The sequence below is a fragment of the Patella vulgata genome, chromosome 4 (genome assembly GCF_932274485.2).
Source record: "Patella vulgata chromosome 4, xgPatVulg1.2, whole genome shotgun sequence".
Taxonomy (NCBI): domain Eukaryota; kingdom Metazoa; phylum Mollusca; class Gastropoda; family Patellidae; genus Patella; species Patella vulgata.
The window spans coordinates 68,351,272-68,370,947 of NC_065882.2; the positions used below are offsets into that span (position 1 = coordinate 68,351,272).

A 19,676-nucleotide genomic window follows, 5' to 3' on the forward strand; every position below is an offset into this window, starting at 1 on the left:
TTGATTTGGAGAGATATTAAAACCACTTGAACGCCCAGAAACGCCCATTGTTTCAGGAACTACGGGGAAGCGTACACAAGGATTTTGCTGCATACAATTGACACTGTGGATAACCATTCTCGGCTTACTACTGTACCACCAACTATATCAACATTGATACCTGGCGACGAAGAAAAATAAACTGGTCATGAAATTTCAACAAGCCTTGGAGAAATAGTCAGCCTATGTTTACCTACAGTACATGCGTTATCTCGTTCTTGGAAAACGAAAAGATTTTACAAAAATACGACAATAGCTTAACCCCACTTACGGAGAGAGCCTTGAATTAACTTATAATATAATGTTTTCTGTAATAAATTTAACCAGGAACAAAACACGCGCCTCTTGTACCCCTGACGAATTGCGTTGCGTTATTGCTATAGGTCAACGGACACATTGGCAGCCACTCTTCCTCTAACAGACGACGCTTTACACTTACACACCAGACATACGTGGTGCAACATCATGAGGCGAAACCTAATATCCCTTGTCCAATTGATCATGGGTAGCGAAGAAATGGTGATAGTAGTCCCTGTTTTATTTGAAAAGGAATCTGTGAGAAGGACGTGTTTTTGCCCTATGATTCATGCTCAAGTTTGACTGCTTGGTCCGTGTTTCAAGACAAGTGGAGACCAGAGCCGCCAACCCTCTAAACTGTTACCCAATTCCTGCAACTCCACCGTCGAAGACCTAAGCCTACGAAGGGCAGTCAAGTCAGCTGCGACGACACCAAGGGGGGGGATAACGGGTCGTGCGCCCTGGCGCCGATCAGAGCAGCCAGTCCGAAGACAGGTGCTCTTCGTCTGACTACCGCCGAGACTCGCTACACACCGGAAGATACGCCTACGGGGACGAACCCTTTCCCACGACCGACCCCGTCCTCCGAGAAAACCAAGTCCTTAATGCGTCAGGCCTCGCTCTTCATCGACGATTTATTTAACGGTTTTCCATATGCAGACACTGTAAATATTATGCCGGATGTTGCAATGGCAATATATCAAATAAAGATATTTAAAACCAATCTGTTGGTTAAATTTATTCACTTGAATATCATTGTAGCATTTAGAACATTTGGAATTTTGTAAAAAAAAAACCCCAAAACACTATGATTTATATGGAATAAACCATATGTTATTACTGTCTAAATATAATAACTATATTAATCCATTGCCATGGATTATTCAAAATCAAAATCTGTGTTTTTAAGATAAGGATTCCGAAGTTCAATTAACAAATTACCCTTTAATTGGCACTCCCATGACAATATGATAACAATGACGTCACTATTACATCACAATTACGTCATATATGCAAATTTAAAAGTTTTGACCAAAAATATGACCTTGTCACCCATTACTCTTTCAGATGATAGTAAATGATTTTCAAGTTTGTTCAGCATCAAAGAACAAGAACCAAAAATCTACCCCTACCCCCATCAAATCTATTATCGTTAAAGAAACCTCGACCATTGGTAAAAGTGCCAAAAAAATATATTGGGCCATGTTGAAAATTTGTCCAAGAGCCAGTTTTGAGTTCTGGTGACGTGACTCTATCAAAAAATATCCAAAGTGTTTTGTTCTACCTCGGGTAGGGGTATCTCGCCATTTAAGCCCCTTTTTGGGCCTTGGCCGCTAGCCTAATAAGTATTTGTTATAGTTTAATGTATCTTTAAGGCCCTATTTTCGAAAGTAGATTAGTGCTAATCATAGATATAATCTCCGATTTTCTGACCAGTCATATTCTGGAAAGCTGACTAAATTTTAAACTAAGATTTTTATAAACTTTGATTAGCCTAATCATTGAGTTAATCATTGTTCAAGAATATCATAAAATGTCATATTCTGGAACGTCGACTTGTATTTTATCAAGGGTAACAGTCCTACGTACTGCTCTTATTTCGAATTCCGACTGTAAAGGGGTCTTTTAGGTCCCCGGTTTGTCGCACCTCCCGTTCTACACAACTGACAAAGGGTAACCAATCAACAGGCAGGAAAATCCAGATGAACCTTCGTGGCCAATAACGCGAGCGAACACGAGAGTTCCTGTTTAGCGAGCCAGTGTCTTACCCACTAAGCTCCCCTCATTTATTTTTAACACCATACATTCCCCTTTCTCCATAATTCACACAAACTCTTCGCATACTTAACTTACACTGTATGTCTATAATTATATATAATTATGTTTGTGACTGACGCCCACCCCACATCATCCCTCATTTCTGGCTACGCGCCTGTTCACAAGGGTAGACACATGTTATTTCAAAAGTCTCGTCGAACGTTTCGAGGACAGCATATTTGGTGACACTTTCAAGCGCTTATGTAAAGAAAAAAACACAAGGTTAAGTCGACTAGATATGACATTCGTTGCATTAATAGAGTTTGTTACATTATTTGTTTCAGTTTCATATGTTCACAAAATATTTCCAACAAAGAGATGAAAGAAATGACATTCGTTACTTTAAAATAGTTTGTTACATTCTTTGTTGCAGTTTCATATGTTCACACAATATTTCCCAAAAAAAAAGAAATGACAGAAATGAAGAACAGCCAAGTTTAAAGCGGAGCGAACTCAAAAACTGTATTTTAGGTCTTTGAAGCTTGATAATTACACACATACTGTTCATGTTTTTATATAATAAACGATATTATATTTAATATATCGCATGAAATTTTATGTAATTGGCACTCAGTTGTATGTCTAAATATTGCAAAAACAGTATCTAAACGGCCAATTAAATTCCATCGAAACATTAAATAGACACATTTAAATGTTTATATAATGACATGCCAAGCGGGTCGATGCGAACAACTTTATTAAAAATGATAATTACATTTTCATCTCCCAGGTGACCGGCCTACGTCTGGAGTCTTATTTAAAGGGTCAATCTCGATTACATTTTGGAGAATAAAACTGCTTAATTTTGTGTTAAAAACCCTTAAAATCTTCTACCTTTGGGCCGAGCAACTTACTCAGTACAAGTAATACGTTTTCAAACAACTTAAACTCGTCAGTCTTCATCTGGAAACGGAGACCGGTGTCACGAGCAGTATTATACGGTGTCTGGATAAAACCAGACTGTTATTTTATAAAAATAACGTGTAGGAGAAATGTACATTTCGTTATCAAGGACAGCGCATGCGTCATGCACTGTATAGACATTTAAAGGAACGGCAATAGATTATCAGGTCACCCAACGAAAAAATTTAATCGAAATCTTAAAACGGTTAGGTATCCGGGTAAGCGGTTTTGACGTTGACATAAAAACGAATCAATATTTCGAACTGAAATTTTGAGACAAGGTAAATACACCATTCCGCTATATTTTGTTGCTTAAATTTCATACGTACACTTTTGTTTCTGAGACTCTGTTAAAATCCGGGGTGTTCCCTTTGAATAGAAATATTGCAAGTTTATATAAAATTGACAAACATTGATAAATTCGGGTGTTAATCAGAGAGAATTTTCTATTGTAGTGAAGACAATTACACGTCCGCACCTCCCCATTGTGAACTCAATTAGGTCGCTTGTAGGGGATGTAACGAATAACAATACTGAAATTCACTGTTCTAATACTACACAATTCTTCAATACCAAAGATTTCATATTCTAATTTACTTTGTGAACTCAAGTAGGTCGCTTCTGGGAAATGTGACGGATAACAACTACTGAAATTCACTGTACCAATACTAAAACTTTCTACAATACCAAAAATTTCATACTCCAATTTATTTGGATGTCTTTTTACACGGACCCGCTTATTCTTCCTGCTTACGTCCCTACCGATCCCATCCCTTTGAACCGCAGGTTGGGAAAGACGGTTCTCAAACACAATGTCATGTTTTTGTAATCTACTTTCTGTAACTGGTCCCTTTCGTCAATGGTAAACAAAAACCCTTTAATCAATGATTATATGAAATCAGTGATTTCAATGTATGAATTACAATCAAAATTTAAAACTTAATCGTTGACGAAGAGAAATTCTAGTCTAAGATTAGCTAATCTGAATTTTGAGAGTGCCAAACTTTGTCAACTACTAATCTCTAATTAGCTAGTTACTTATTAGATCTAATGTCAGATTATGGACATTTCTAATTTCTGCTCGAGGTTATTTTTGTTGTTGTTTTTTTTAAATCTTAAATGTAACTTCATAAGATAACATAGCCATGCAAGGGAGACAAATCTTGTAAGTCAATGGTCTCAGACTAGCAATTATTTGCCCATTGACTTCAAATGGCTGTAACACCACAGGCTCTATCTTTATGCACAACATTCCGTTGGTCCAATTTGTTTAGGCACATAGTGGACCACATTTGGCACTCTTCTGATCATAATTTTGTAGGGGGGGGGGGGTTAGATTTTTTGCTAGGAGGATTTGATGTTGACTGGGGTCAAATTGTCACTTCTGACGCAATTATTGCTCCGCACAAAGGGTTAGTGCTAAATGATAAGGCCAGTTCAAGTTTTCATCAAAGGTAAAGAGATGCAAACAGGGCTAGCGCTAATCCTAAACCTAACCTTGGATCTAGCCCGCATGCTTACCCTAAACCTAACCTACAATCTCGCCAACAATCACGTTCCCTAACCTTAATTACATCTCAGCGACTTTGACAAAAATTGAGCTGGCCTTAACAAATAGATTTAGTCCTGCACAAAGACACTTTACACCGCCTATCCCACTATAATATCAAAAAATATACGACTGGCGGTAGTTTTTTCTTTGATGTGCATCGCAGTTATATCTCATATCAACCTGTCGGTTATATTCGGTTCATATCAACCGCTGATGACGTTGATGAAGGAAATAATACAAAGAACACAGACATAAATTTTTATTCTTTTGACAAGTAAATTTGTTTATTGACCGTTTGTAGCATTCAGCACCGAAATAGACGGTGTACTTATCGGCATATTTAGATCGGTTATCCATGTCAAAGATCTTTCTTTTCGTCCACATTTCGATTATTTCTCCACACACTCCCAAGACTTGAAAGTATTTATAGCCCAAGAGTGCCTTTGTAAAGTATTTTTGGGTACAGTCCACTTAACACAGTCTGTCAAATCCTTCTCAGGACATACCGAAAATCTTCACGGTTCACTGTCAGAATTATCTGAAAAGACTGCCTTTTGGTCCAAATTTTCTTTAGCCTTTGACTAGCAGCAGATCCTCGTCAGAATTTGCATTTTTCCACCGTCAATCTTTTGGCTAAAAAGAATTGATCATTCGTCTGATAACGTATTACTATCCATTTTGTTTTTGCTTTCAATTCAATTGCTCTTATATCCACTCCAAAATGGCGATAGTATAAACAATGCATTCACGTGATTAATTTCGGTAATTTTCGTTATTTGGCGGAAACTATCGAACAATTATCCAATCATTGTTGACTTTTAATGGAAGAGTCCATTTAATTTAAGGGTGATTAAAACTATGACGTTGTATATGTCGGATATAAACCTTCTCTCCCTCGGATTGATATGATAGAGAACACGCGGACGAAGCCCGGGTGTTCTCTATCATATCAACCTCGGGTAGGTTAATATCCTATACATACAAGCAAAGGGGAGAAAAAAATAAAGGAAAAATATCTATTTATAACTCGTACCACATCATGAAATAAAGGGAAATAATTACTAGTCTTAGTCCAAATAATATATTCGTTCTCAACCATCTAAGAAGTAATATTTTTATTGTCGGGCAATCTGACTTTTCGGGCAGACGGGTAAAGTGAACAAAATTTAATGTATGGTTTATGGTTGGCCAAATAAAGTGTCCGAAATCTTATAAAACACAAATTTGACTTTTCTTTTAATTGAATACCGTGAATTTTTTACTGAATTGACCATAGATTAAAACATTTTATCTAGTGCCACTCTATGACATGAATTATTGTTTGTGAATGCAGCTCAACAGTTTGGGTGGATGATTTGTATTTGTCGGCATAGAATGGGCGTTCGATTGCAAAATTATTGAACATCTCACGGACTGGAATAGTAGTATTAGCAGAAAAAAGTAGTTAAATTTTCTAAATTTTCTCGGGAGGGCTAGAACCGCATACCCCGCTACTCTGTGGTAGGGTGACCCACCATAAATAAATATCTCCATATATCTCGACAATTACGCCACAATATGTATATATATGCCAAGCCTCAAATCAGTTTCACACAATTATAGTCACTAAATAAACGATCATGTTGTACTTAATAAGCTATGACCATTAATCATGTATAAATAATAGACTGAAAACTGGTTCCAAGAGTCGTCCATAACATCCAGACACTTTTGAGTAAAAGATAGGTTACGTGCCCTTGTTTTGAAATAAGTCTCGCTTAACCAGTCTATCGACCATTCTACGTCTGATTGACAGGTCGGGATAATCAAGACTACTTTTTTACGAAACATAACAGAAAGCTAGAACAAGAAATTGAATTTAGAAATAAGCACGTTAGGTAGCGCAACAATCGTTTTAAGAAGCTTGTAAAAGTTAAATGAAACTACTGCTAGTATCATCTTCCTGTCTAACCCGAGTGATTCAGAGATATTATTTGTACTAAACCAAAAGATGCCGCTCTTAACGGTACAGTTAATGATAAAGCGATTTAAAAAATGAAACGAACGTAATTTCTAAATCTGCTGTAATAACCAAGAAGCTTAATTTTACTGCTATTCAAAATCGTCAATAATAAATGTTTTACGGCTGTAATAGTTAATAGATTTGTAGAGAATTGCACGTGCCATGGCTATTTATAGTATCACACTGTCAGTAAGTTGGTCTCGGCACGGCGAATGTGCACGCTTCAGTGGTAGTCTCGAACTATCAGCGGTGGACTGTATTTCTGTGAGTACATGGGTCATCCTAACAGTCTGTGGACTAAACGATTGATAGGTTGTTTGAAATTTAGGTCAGCCACCTAAGTCAGGCTATTCACTGAATTACCGGCCCTTGTCACAAGAGGGAAGTGTCCAAACTGTATAGCGTCCCTTGGTCTGAAACACTGGAGTCGGCAAGTCAAGTGCACGATCGGTTAAAATGTCGCGAACAAGGTGGAACGAGAAAATAAACTCTTCGCAAATACATTTCTGAATGCACTATAGATAAATGGTTTATCCCCAAGAAATTAACCAGAATATTGTACCTGGTGTAAATATCGAAACTTTGAGTGTAACAGATCTAAAACGGTTTGCGACCGAGATAAACTTTAGTAATTTGGGGTGAGCATGGTCAGCCTTGTTGTTCCGCAATCTAACATGGAATATAGTCTAAGGTTGTCTTAATTTGTTTCTACTGTGTCGGAAAGCAGTAAAGGAAATGTTTTCGTTAATAATTTGGGCGAGCCGTGCTCAGCCTTGTTGTTCCGCGATCTAACATGGAACATGGCCTAAGATTGTCTTAATTTATCTATACTTTGTCGGCAATAGAAGTAGTAAAATGATTGACCTACTTTTGAGTATGAGGGCTTAGCTTTGTGGAAGCAAAGTTGGGGGTGGGGGGCTTACCTGTGTGGGAGCAAATTCAAGGGGCTTAGCTGTGTCGAAAAAATAAAAGGGGCTTACCTGCATGGAGGCAAATTTGTGGAAAAGAGTTAAGGGGCGGTGTGGTGGGGGGGGGGGCTTACCCGTGTGGAAGAAAATGAAAGAGGCTTACCTATGTGGAAGCAAATAAAGAGTGCTCCTCTGTGTGGAAGAGAATTAACGGGCTGCTTACCTGTGTGGACGCGAATTAAGGGGCTTGCCTATATGGAAGCAAAGTTAGGTGGCTTACTCGTATGGAAGCAAATTAAGAGGGCTTACCTGTGTGGAAGCGAATTGACTCGGCTTACCTGTGTGGAGGCGAATAAAGGAGCTTACCTGTATAAAAGTTCCAAGCTTTTATGTACAGAATAATAATTTGGCCGGTTAAAAGGGTGAATATGTGGTTGGATGAATTGTATTACGGGGTTAGATCTATTTGATAAGGCAAACTTCAAGTTTGGTCAAAGGTCACGAGACGTTAACAGGCCTGGCGCTAATCCCAACCCTAACCCAAGACCTAGCCCAAAGCTTTACCCTGATCCTAACTCACAATCCTCGGCAACAATCACGTTCCCTTACCCCGTTTACATCTCGTGACTTTGGGGAAATCTGCAGGTGGCCATGTGAAATAGATCTAACCCCGATGACAGGAGCGGTCGTCTGTAAACGGGAATGTTTTCGGGCATTTTAGGTCCGTCCCCCTATGGTTCTTTTTACTTCAACTTCCTGTCGATGCTCAAACGTCACTTTATGACAAGATCTAAAGGAAGCAAGTACTCTTAATACAGTAACAGTGTTGATTTATCGACATATTGTTTTGTCTCGGTGAAGACATTTCGCCCACGATCATTTCACAATATGCGCACTACTTCTAAAACTTTCCGCTGTTTTTTTTTTTTATCCCAGAACGTCTTTAATTACAAATCAAACTGACGCACTGTCACCGTCGGGTGTTTCAGGAATTTTCTATTGTATGACCACCTCGTCATTCACCAAATCAAGTGCAATAGATAAGGTAACAAATGGACTGTGTGATCTTGACTGTTGCTAATGAAAACTAAAATCAGTATTAAAAGGTTCCTTCAACACCACGTCGTCCGGTCCAACGAAGTTAGCATTCAGAAATACATATCGCTTAGCGCTTTAAAGTTACCAGTTTAGTGATATTGGGGATATATAAGAATTAAATAAAGTCTTGTCTGCATTAAAAAGGAAGTAGATTGCTATATGTAGTGAGTATGGTAAGATGACCGAGGAATAAATGTCTTCACTGATCAGTCAAAGCGAAATGAAATGAAATGAAATGGGGTTTAACGTCCCACTGTTCTGCTCCCAAACTGGGCTAATGAAGACGGGCATACGCCATACAGTGTGCTATGAGGGAAATTTTGCCCGGGCAGCGGCGCTACGGCCTACTCTTATATCGAATTCCAACTGCCAGGGGATCTACACGGGACCTCGGTTTTTCGTTCCATCCGAACGACTAGACAGCTGTCCTTGTCAGGCCCTCCGTTCTGCATAACTGACAAGGGGAAAACACGCCGGAAAATCTGGCTGAACTTTCTCGGCCAATGCAGGGATCGAACACCCTACCTCCAGGCGAGCCAGCATCTTACCCACTTAGCCACGTGATCCCCGATAAGTAAAAGCAAAATAGCGGGTGGCATAGTATGTTGGCTACTGTATTAGACCATATGTATGAAATTTTAATTCCTTCAAGTGCCTGTGGTCGGAAATAACACTGAATTATATGAAAGCTTTAATACAGATATTTATATTTCGACTCTTTAAAACTATTCTGTCATATAATATGATCTTTGAATGAGCGAAGTTGAAGAGAAAGAACGAGATGTGATATCATGAGAATGAAAACACACATTTTCACCGATTCCTTTTCTTGGCATTCGTGTTCCGCTAAAGTTTAACCCAATGTGATTTTTATATGTCGGCATTTCATGTGAAGGTATATTCATTCTACCAAGACCCCCCCCCCCCCTTCCGTCTATAATAAAGATGGACAGACCAGGGTGATTAGACATAATAATCAAGGCTTTGTACATCGGTATACCGATTAAACAGAATACCGCCAGGAGTAGGCTATGTATTTTGTGTCGATTTTACATATAATACTATATCTCAAGGGGTTTATGGTCGATCGCTATATTAGCAACCTCATTAAATCACCAAGTAATTTTCCACATGAATAGCCAATAACGTGCGATAAAAAATTTAACGTATACTGTGGACCAGTACTGCTTTTACGCAATGTAAAGAAACTAAAGAAAAATCTATTTTCAAACATTTTAATTCTATTATGTTCAATATTTTCTTTATGTGAAATCAATAAATGTTTTAAATTTTAACAGAAATCCCAACATTTACATGTTGTATTGATCGTGGAATAAACTCAATAAACCTTTTATCAGATCTCTGCTTTACAGAAAACAATGGTAAATTGCCATTTTTTTTAAAGACAATTTCAAGCATTCATATATTCAGAGCTCACCACTTGTGGTTAGTGTATTTAGTTACACCTAACCGATCACCATAGGGATGAAGTAACATGAGCAGATATACTTTTACACGATTGCTTTAACTCGGATGTTTCATAACATATCGACCGACATTACATCTATAGAAATTAAAATACCACAACATATAAAAAGCATCTAAAGAATACGGGCAGTTGCTGGCGCAGAATATTTGGTTTGTAGGGGTTGAGGGGGGGGACCTCCTCCAAGAAAATTCTGAAAAATCGAGGTGTCAATGGTTATTCATGGTGCACATCTGTACCCGAATATAACATTAAAGCTATATCAACATAACCGACAATAAGCTCAAATTTACACCTTTCTTTGAAACGGGATAATACAATTTTATACAGTTCTTTTAGCCCCCCCCCCCCCCCCGGGTCCGCAAAAGGAATATCGGTACTTTACAAGGAGCGAAACTGTACGTCGTTGTGTTGGAAAAAATAAAATTGAGTATCATTATAATCAAATAGAGATATGGAATTATTAAAAGGTGAGTAAGAGCACTAAATTGTAATTTAATTAAATTCGCGTTGCATTACTAACGAAAATCACCCGTGTAGGGTGAGCGAGAAATATTCATTTCTCTTCTCTATATCTGTGTTTGTTATTCGGAGAGTCAACCATGCATATGCAGAGAATAGACGGTCGAGAAACGGATTTTTTGCCACCACCATCTTGGTTAAAGGTGCCTTATAAGATATAGTATCGGTGTTAAGGATGTTCGGCTATAATATATGTCATATTCATAAGGTGGAGTGAATTTTGAATTTTACAGAAATTCGGAGATTGTCATATCTTTCACACATTACAACTAGCGGTCGGCTTGCAAAATACGCCCACATTTTGCAAGAGATGGGATGAAAACTTCGATAGGGCTCATCCTCTCATAGTGCCAATGCTCAACTTTGAGTTTTAAAGAAATATTTTAAGAACTGCAGCCTCTCTCGCGTTTACAACGTTTATGGAACGGAAGGTACAATGTAACTGATCGCTGAATAAGTAAATCGTTGAAAAGCTCAACATCCTGGTAGTTACGATCCGACATGTGCCAAAATCGAAGCCATAACGAGATCTTTGGGGATTTCCATTAATCTGTATTAATGGTGACCTGCATTAGAATATAATTTTTATCATTTCTATCTACCCGAACTCCCAATTTCAGCCTCTCGTCCAATACTTTGAGTAAATTGAGTAAAGAACCAAACAATTAAAGAAGAACAATTTCATTATTTTGGTTTTAAACTAGTTAGCCATGCGAAAAGTTATTATTTGACTACATTATGTACGTCTATTTATATTGGTTGGTATTTGAACTTGTAACCACAATAAATTTTGTACATTTTTTATTTGTTATTAAGCCACCGGTTAAGATTTTATCACAAGATCGCCTCATTAATACCAATATGGCGATGTTTAATCTTATTATATAGATTATGCATTCCTTGTATTAAATATGTTGAATCTAGAAATACAAGTAAAGCAAATTCTAAACCTAGCAAAATACTACCCAATAAGCCAATAGTTTTAGATGAACTACGGTCATCCTGGGCTGATATTTTCGTTCTAGTGGTCGAAGACAAAGTATTGGTTTTAACGGATAGATTTGCACTAATGGCATCTTTTATTTCCTCTACTAACTTAGCTGACATGGTGATGTTTGGCTCTGGAAAACATTTACATTGAAATGGTTGGCCATTTTGTTGAACTGAGTACGCTTCGGTGGCAATACATTCTTCTCTTAGTAACGACGTTTTTGTGATATTTTCGTTTGAAATATCACTTGTTATACTACTGCTTTCTGGTATTGTAGAACTGGTGGAGACTTGTGTCGTTGATTCCAGAGTATCATCATCGTACCAATATCCTTTTACTATCATATATGGAGCGTGAATCAAACCATGCCTATAATAACCACCGTATGAATCTAAAATATAACAAACAGTATCCTGCTTAAAAATGTAAACAATAAGAATTACACACGGTAATTATAAATGTCATAACCTTATTCCTATTTAAAAATAAGAAAAGATGATTGTCGTGTAGATTCAAGCTTTGTACTAATTTGGGTTTGACATTTTTATACGCCCAAAATTTTTTTTCCGATTTAAAATACCGTTCGAATATATCACCATCACACCAAACTTATAATTACGGTGGAGTTCGAATTTCGTGAACATTTGACAAAAACTGTCCTATTTTGATAAAACTTACATTGTATGTTTATATCGCACAAATCTCGATTCCTTTCGATATAAGCGAATATCGGGTCTGTAACGTCCTGGATTATATGGCCCCTAACTGTACGAAAAAAACAATTCGCGATTTTAAATTGTGGATACTATAGAGGTCACAATTTTTATCCGATTTTACAAATCGTTTAAATATATCACCATTACACCCTAATGATGGTTAAGTTCAAATTTCGTGAAAATCGGACCGAAACTGACCAACGCAAATAGGGTAAAATTGTGCAATACCAAGCTCGTTGACCCTCTACATGTCACAATTTTTATCCAATTTTGATGGAACGTAAAATATATGGTTATATCTCAAATATATCGCTTCCTTTCGATATTTGCGCATATCAGACCGTAACCTCCTGGACTGTGACCTCTGATTGGTCGAAAATCCGTGTTTTTAAGTTGTGGAACCGCTAGATGTCAAAATATTTTATCCGACTTTAAAATCCGTTTAAATAATGGTTGAGTTCGAATTTCGTGAAAATCGGAAGGAAACTACCCGAAAAATTGGCTGCTCCCTGTACACAAATTGTGTACTGTTAAAGTAAAGTATGTAGTATCAACGTTGGTTTGTAATTTCCTGGATTATGGCCTCTGTTTGTACGTAAAAATCGACCCTTTTTTAATTTGTTCTTTGTCGATCTCTTGCAAAATGTAAGCTTATCCTGCATGGAAACCGCTTGTTTTATTGTTTTGCATTTAATTATCTTTACTCTTAATCCGATAGGAAGACACTCGTGATGTCGGTGTATTCCCACGAAGGCACAGTTACAGAGCGTGACCAAAATTAATCCTTCCCACGAAGGCGCAGATATCGACTTGTCGGCTTTCGTTTGAAGAGAGGCATGTTGCCATTAGGACCCAATTAACGGCGTTAAAGATTTTTATGAATTTATGTTCACTCTGAACCAACAACACCCTGGAAGGATGGCCTGCAAGAATCAAGAAGCTAGTTGAAAAAACCCGTCCGAATGTTTTTGAAATGATCACATTTCTACAACAAGAACAAAATATTAACCACCAAGGAAGAGATATAAATATGCTCAAATCCAAAGCCAGCTCCAGGAATTAAAAGGAAGACATGAGGAAGAGGAATTGACTTTAGTCGAGTATTTAAACAGTGTGTCTTATTTGGCGAAATTAAATTAATTTTTGTTATAGTGTAGTTATGTTTTCATTTTTTATGCCAAAAATGATGCTAAAATGTTGGTTAATTAGTTACATTGGGGATTATGAAAGTGTAAATTCTTATCATAACAATCTATAACACTATTGTTACGATTTTAATCCATTTTAATCCCTAGGAGCTGGATTCCCACGAAGTCGTCGAAAACGACCTCGTTTAATCCGTTACGGTCAATAACTGCGCCTTCGTGGGAATAAACCGTGATGTCATATTGTCTAATTAACATTGCCAGTGAAATTGTTTGTTTTACTACGCACTATAATTACGTTTTTCGGTACCTGCGGAACGAAACACGTATTGTTTTCGCAAGAATTTTTATTTTTCTCGATTTTAGTCAGAAAGGGCCATATTGTCTGGCATGTTTGATTGTACCATCATCTAATCACCCCACAACATAATAAATGATTTAAATGTATTCCTTGACCCCAGAAACATACGGTTAGACATCACAATTATCATTCTAGACTAAATACTATGGGAGCTATAGGGGATTATTTGATGTAGCGGCCGCCTTGGGCGCCATCTTGAATTTCTGAAAACGCTCAAGGGTGACCGAGGTTCACCAGGCATATTCTGAAAGAGGACACCCTAGGCTACTGAAATCGATCATAAAAAACAACTTTGTATACAAGTAGTATCTTGGTGCTTTTACGCCCACTTCCACAGAAGTGAGTGATATCGAATCAAATTGCCAAGTATAAGTATTTTACCGACATTTCGCCTAATAGTTTGGATGCAGCTATGGCGCCAGGCAGGGTAAGCTTACTCTTCCGGACACCTGTTACCACTGTTTGTCGTGTATTTTGTACACGAGGAGCAGTCCATTTGCTGATTACACTATTTAGCTCGAATACACTATTTGGCCAATAACGTTTTTTAGGACTTCGAATTCTGTCTTATGTTTGGCTTGTTCGTACTTGGTTTTATTTTATTTTATTCAATAATAATAAACTTAACAGAATGAAACATTTCAGACAAAGAACAAATAGTAATAATAATAACAAAAGTCAAACATATAGATGTTATACATATTTGAAATCAGCGAAACATACTACTGATTTTGATAATACAATTAAATATAAATAAATTAGAAATATATACATTATTTACATAAATCATTCACTAAATGGATATGAATATGGTTATCTACCCTTATAAAACGAAGGAGAAACGACAGGTTTGTAAACTGTTCTTTGATTGGTTCGTAGACCATAGCAACAATTAAGTCCAGGACAGATAATTTGAAATCGTGGAAACCCTATGGATTAACCCAGGGTATAGTGGAGGGAGTAGAACGGAATGAGTACAATGGGGATACCGAGGATGATCGAGGGTATTAGGCTAATATTTGTCTTACACACCGACATAGAAGCTAAACTACGGTAAAATAAAAAGTTATTGGCTGAAATTTGGTGTGAGGTCATGGCTAGCCCCCATGAACACCCCCTGAAAATTTCAAGTCTCTACGATCACGGGAACACCAGTGGGCTGTAAACGTTTTAACAGTTGGTCAGTGTGGCGGAATAATAAACACGATAGTGAGCGAATAATCCTGTGTGCGCTGGAAGATATGAGTATATAAGATCTTATTATGTGGATGTCTAGATTCGTCTTGGAAGTAAGGAAAATAAAATGATGAATATTACCCACCGAATTCCTTATTTAGTTATGGGAATAGTTTCACATTTACGGATTGCAAATAAAACTGATGTGGATATAATACACAATCCAGAATTTGAGAGTTTTAGACAAGTTCTTGATGGTCAGATGAAGAAACTAAGCAATATGAGTCTGGTAAAGTTCGTCGTCTGAATCGTTTAACAACATTGTATAAAAAATTGAATAAAATGTTAAAAGAAAGAATTTGTGTCCGTTTTCACTGCAGAGTCCGTAAACCTGTTGTGACGTCATCAGAGGGTGATATCGATATCAGATATCACCCTCTGATGACTTCACAACAGGTTGATAGTTTCATAACATGCATGGGAGGAAATAACATACCAATGTATGTAAATATAGCAATTTGCCTATAAAATGTTTGTTATATATACTCACCATGATTGTGATAAAACATGGCGGCCCTCTGCAGATGGAATTCTGTTATTTTGACATCATGTGATAAGTCTATACCACATAGTGACTGTAATGTAAACTCTTGTGTAGCTATAGGTCCAAAATCAAGTCTGGTGTAAAGAGTATCATTCTCATCTCTGCTAAACTGACCTTCTATAATCTAGAACGAAATGAAATGAAATGGGGGTTTAACGTCCTACTGTTCTGCTCCTATACTGGGCTAATGAAGACGGGCATACGCCATACAGTGTGCTATGAGGGAAATTTTGCCCGGCAGCGGCACTATCGCCTACTCTTATATCGAATTCCAACTGCCAAGGGATCTTTTACGTGCATTCCAATGTATACACGGGACCTCGGTTTTTCGTCTCATCCGAAGGACCTGACAGCAGTCCTTGTCAGGCCCTCCGTTCTGCACCACTGACAAGGGGAAACCACGTCGGAAAATCCGGATGAACTTTCTCGGCCAATGCAGGGATCGAACACCCGACCTCCAGGCTAGCGAGCCAGCGTCTTAACCACCTAGCCACCGTTGCTCCCAATCTAGAACGAAACAGATTGTCTTGAATTTCCCAGTCAACTTAAGAGCGTGTTGGAATATCATTTTCATGGACCGTGAAAGCCCCCATCCTCATCATTTATTCAAGATATTCAGTTAGTTTGAATTAATGTGCATAGATGTTACGACAGAAATAAAAAAACTATCGGGTATTTAGTAATCAAAATGGTTGACATTGGTAGAGTGCCCCCACACAGCCAGAAATGGGCTCTAATAAAAGTCGAACTTATATCAGTGTATGTTATAATCTGTAACTTTTGACGGATGACCTATCATTATTGTATGGCCGTTAGCCAGCTTTGGCCATCCATTTATTAAAAGTTACATTCTTAACAAATTGTCGTCGTTAGTGCTGGTATAAGCTACAACCGCGCGAAAACAGCACTACAAAAATGCAAAGATATTTGGTTGAAATTACAATTTAATAAAATGGACTGTTAATGTAAATTTCTTATCAAGTTCAAATACATACCCGTAAATATTCTGATTGTTGATCTGTGATTGAGTCTTTGTCTGCAGTTAATATAGCCCCTTTCCTTGTATACTGTAATATCCATTCAGGACAGAACGTTAACGTTACCAGTGTTATACCATTAAAGTTTTTCTACATAGATCAGACAAAAATAATACATGGAATAATTTGGCAAAGCCAAATTTGGTGATATTGCAAGGGTTGCACAATAATGTTGTGTTATTTACTGTCAGTAATACCACCTGCCGTGGTATTGGGATATTACATAATATTACTCCGGCACAACTATGGCTGAACCTGGAAATTGTATACAAAGTTTTTTTATGATTGATTTTAGTAATCTAGGGTGTCCTCTTTCAAAATCTGCCGGGTGAACCTTGGTCACCCTTGAGCGTTTTGAGAAATTCAAGATGGCTTCCAAGACGGCCACCATTTCAAATAATCCCCTATAACTTCCATAGTATTTAGTCTAGGATGATAATTGTGATGTCTAACCGTGTGTTTTTGGTGTCAAGGAATACATGTACACCGAAATTATACATTAGCCCCCCCCCCCCAAAAAAAAACAAAACAAAACAACACCACCCAAAACACCAGCAGTAAAACTGCAAGTAGTAATGCCGTGACCTAACAGAATTATTCCCATATGCATGATGAGGTGTGTTGACCATGCTTACGAAATGAAATGGGATTTAACGTCCTACTTTTCTGCTCCGACTGGGCTAATGGATTTTTGATTCTAATTGTTTTCATGTTTTATTTCCAAAAATACCTGTTTCCCCCAATTGATTCGCCGAAATCACTTATTGATTTGCTCAGTTCTTGACCGATATTTTGAAACTGTCGTCAATTATTTGAATTTGAAACAGTTTTCCACCGCCTTTCGGAGAACGCAGGGAAATGCTAAGCTCAGTCGCCAATCTGTTACACCGGCTTTTGTTTGAGAGTGGTGAAACCTGGACAGATTAGACAGCAAGGATCCGCGATTACGTGGTATTCTCCCCCGTCACTGTAAATATTATATCATTTCAATACAACATAGCGAAACAACTCTCTTGTACCGATTCAAAGTAAAAACAGCTGCCACATTATATGTTCATAACGGGATTACTAAACACCCATCTCCGGTCGTAACCATTGTCAACACATCTTAAAATGCAATGGGGATTCCACTCCGTCAATGGGAAGAACCCCGTTTAGCTTTCCTAAGGTGAGATAACGCTATTTGCAAAATTTGGACTTTACTACTCCTACTGTCACCAAGTTTGGTCTCGCTGGCTATTCTGCCAATGTTCACAGTTTTCGTTTGGCAGCGTTTCAAGTTCGCAGATTAGAAGAGCATGGAGATATTAGACTTGTACATTCGTAAATGATTTACTATTATATTAATTAATAATAAATATAATACTCACCACTCTCGATGATACTTTAATTTCTGTCTCATTAAATTGTGTTTTTACGTCATGATGGGAAAATTCATCTTCTGTTATGCCTGATGCTACGTCTGCGCTGAAGATTTTTCCTAATATATAATAAGGGCAACATCAGCTGAGGCAACAAACTGTAGATCAACAAACACAACACCCTTAAAGGACAATATTGGTGCCAGTCATTATCACATATGTGTTAGAGCTGGTTAAACACATTCCAAATATACTTTTAACACAGAGATCATTGCTACGATAGCTGAGTAATACAGGTTTCCCGTATCGGAAGTGACGAACGCCAAAGCAAAACACGAGTCACCGCTCAATATAACTGACTGAAGCGACGAGTGATAACAGATATACGGCCGAATTTCTGCTCACTAATAATTCCTTTGAAGACCAACAGTTGCTGTGTGAGACTGTGAGAGGATATCTGATAATTCATAAAAATAATTGACTGCCACTAGATAAGAGAACACGAAAGAAAAACAGAAAAAGTCCGTGCATAAGGTATGGAACGAATATAAACAAGGGAATGTACGGACTATTTCTATTTTTCTCGTGTTCTCTTATCTAATGACATTCAATTACTTTATTGAATTGTCAGATATCCTCTTACAGTCCCATATAACAACTTTTGGTCTTCGAAGGAATTATTAGTGAGTAGAAATTCGGCCGTGTATCTGTTATCACTCATGTTTTCCTTTGGCGTTCGTCACTTCCGATACGGGAAACCTGTATTACTCAGCTATCGTAGCAATGATCTCTGTGTTAAAAATATATTTGGAATGTGTTTAACCAGCTCTAACACATATGTGATAATGACTGGCACCAATATTGTCCTTTAAAAATCATCACCACTGATTGACACACTATTACACCGGACCTAAAATTTGCCCTTTCTTAACATCATAATGAACAGCATAACATTCTTAAGACACTCACTTTGATTGTTCGATTAATCTATACTAATATTTGTGACTGTCGTTTGTCTATCTGTCTGTTTGTCTGTCTGTCTGTCTGTTCGTGGTTGGCGGCTACACTAGGTCTGCCCCGAGTCTGAAATTTGGGGTATATGGGTAGCTCGGACCGGGGAGTAACATAGGCCAGGTGGCGTTAGTCTATCACTTCCGGTTTCGGGGTTATGACCCCCGAGCGAAGCCCGGCATTCTGCTAGTTAATTATAAGGAGAAAACATATCTAATTTCAAAGTGTGCGCCAATTATGAGGAGTTATTTTCACCGTCAAGGAAACATTGTAAACGTCCTTGAGATTTAGGACCAGGAAATGGTCTGCAGGCGATACTCATCTTTCAAAGTCGTGCGCCAATTATACTCTTCAAAAAAAGTTGGGGATATTGAAATGCAAATACCTATGCAGGTTGTGATATGATAATTAGTCATGGACACGTGACATGCTTTGAGAGTATGTTCAAAGGTAAATAACTTATCGCCCCAACATAACCATTGAGCTACACATGCGACACGCAATAGCGCCATACACGTGGGAGAGGTTCATTGTCAAATTTGACACTTCAAGGAAAGGTTTATGAAAACTGTCGCTTGCTGCATATCCATGTTTGCTTTCCTATCGGTTCTTGCATAAGATTTACTGTTTAGCGTATCTTTGCTTTAGT

At 37.8% G+C, this 19,676-nt stretch overlaps 1 long non-coding RNA gene across 1 annotated transcript; it reads right to left on the bottom strand.

The window, feature by feature from the left end:
- Positions 1 to 10,276: 10,276 nt before the first annotated feature.
- LOC126817994 (uncharacterized) lies at positions 10,277 to 18,126 on the bottom strand. Its single transcript, XR_008787933.1, has 4 exons — positions 18,026 to 18,126; positions 16,614 to 16,745; positions 15,565 to 15,742; positions 10,277 to 12,007 (listed from the first exon to the last, which is right to left on the bottom strand). It is a non-coding gene; the product is annotated as an uncharacterized LOC126817994 (long non-coding RNA).
- Between the last annotated feature and the right edge of the window lie 1,550 nt (positions 18,127 to 19,676).